Here is a 2,267-nt window from a genome sequence, read left to right on the forward strand (position 1 = left end):
CCAGTCAAACAGGTACCTACCCACCTGCAATGTCGTGCTACCACATGTGAATGGCACGTGCCAGGAACTAGCGCAGACGTATTACAATGCAGACGCGATCAGAGCCGCTCGACTAATCGTATCTGCTTTTCTTTGTCTCTATCTCTGTCTCTACAGAAATCATCTCGTCGTACCTCATCTCTCCTCCTCCTGGTATCCTCGTACCGTCGATACCGTGTTCGCCTTAAGTCAATTCTCTGATCAATCGGGCCGCTCCACAGCTCAGAAAACTCATGGTATCTGAAAAGGGTCAGTGGGTGTTGCGGCTCTCTGTTTCAAGTCCGTGGGCAAGGAATCTATAACACTTGTTCCTCGGGCAGTAGGGAAATGAGCAGCCGTACCTCGCACAGTGCAGTAAACTGCGGCCTCGTACTGAATCACTGACTGCGGCTTGCTCCAAATCTCATGAAACTTCCTGCATCTGTCGCTGAGCTGACGGTGGTACAGATCTCTCACATGCCTGAACACTGGCAGTGGAACTCATCCCCAGGTTGATCTCAGCATTGGTCTTCCCCTGGAATTTCGTCTTCTGCTGGTCCGATCCACACTACTCCGCTTCAGATCCCTCTAAAAAAGAAACCACAGCCAATAGGTACCTTTCGAATTCCCCGGGACACTGCAATGCTGGTCAAACAATCTTTTCTACCAGCTCATGATGCCAGATCCTCAAGCAGCCTGGGGTCGCCACAGCCCCTTATTGGAACAACGGAGGCTGTCAGCTTGAAACAGTCTGCAAGTGTCTGTCCTACCTCTTCCTCTTTGGCTACGCCGACCCATCTTTCTCTGCGCATCACCCATAACATGTGCTATTCGCATGTAGCCAACGTGCATCATGGACTCTCTGAAGGTACTGGAGGGCTGCGCTATGTTGCTGCTAGGCATCGATACACTGGAATTCTGCCGGAGGATCCATAACTTTTCACACTGCACAATTCAAAAGAAATGATACACACATGCAATGATGTTATGCAATGAGCTTCTTACAGCTACCACATGGTCTAACCCAACTCTCAATCCAAAACCTACAACTTCTGGGTAACAATCCATTCTTCCAATAACACTGCGCGGAGCTGATACCAACAAACTTTGTCCACGCCCCAAGATCTAACTGTGAAAGAAAAGTCAATCTATTTCTCAAAAGAGAATTTACCAAGGTTATCTAAACGCTTCAATTAAACAGTCCATCAACATCTATAATAAATTTAAAAACATCAATATACAGTCGATTCATATTCTCAAAAGGTCATGTAACAATACTTAGGACTACACTACATCACCAGTGTTAAACTGAAATCTATCATGAGATACAAAAGAATCAAAAAATCCATCAGAAAGATAAAAACCATGTAGACGGATCAATTCCTATCTTCTGATCCCTTGCCGCTGACCTGAAAATATCAAACGCACATAGTAATCTGAGCTTTACAAGCCCAGCAGGTCACCTAAACCTAATAACTGAAATCAAAAGCACGGTTTATGCTATCGATATGCATGTTAGGATGCAATCAAAATCCATATCAGGCAATGGGTCAAGTGAGTCTAGATGCATACGGAAATTCATAGTCATAAACCAAGTCAATGCAAGCGGCCAGGCGAGATCAGATAAAATCAATTCAAATACCATGTCAATCTCGAAGAAAATCCGTACACAATAGGACTTATCAATATCGCGCAATCAAGTCGCTATCAATAAATCAATCGGCCGTAGAGTCGAGATACTATCTATTCAATGGGAAATCAAATGAGGAAGGGGGGGAGCAAGTACCGATAAAGCTCAATGCGTATTCTAACTAGTGAAGTCCAAGCAGGCAGTCATATATACGGTGGCAGAAACGGTAACAAACAGTGGAAATCTAACTGCAAGATCATATCCCAATAGCAGTAGTAAAACAATGAATCTTATAGCAGAAAATCATGAAGTCTGATAGCAACAGTCAATGAATCGTACTATTCTGTCCAAGCTACATGACAATAATCTATATGCCATCCATTCTATATCAAATGCTCATATCGAATGCAAGCCAGACAAATCAACAGTGAAATCAATGAAATCGTACGATCTAGTAAATCCAGGAATCAATGTAGATAGAAGAGGAATCTATAAAACAATGAATTATAAATCAATCACAGTAAACATGCCATTCCATACAGATGGTCTTGACTCCGATCAAGCGCACAAACACTAGTCATGGGACAATAGTGCTGTTGTAGAATCCAAATAGTGCTGT

Source organism: Dendrobium catenatum, unplaced genomic scaffold, assembly GCF_001605985.2.
Source record: "Dendrobium catenatum unplaced genomic scaffold, ASM160598v2 fragScaff_scaffold_1452, whole genome shotgun sequence".
In the NCBI taxonomy this organism is placed as follows: Eukaryota; Viridiplantae; Streptophyta; class Magnoliopsida; order Asparagales; family Orchidaceae; genus Dendrobium; species Dendrobium catenatum.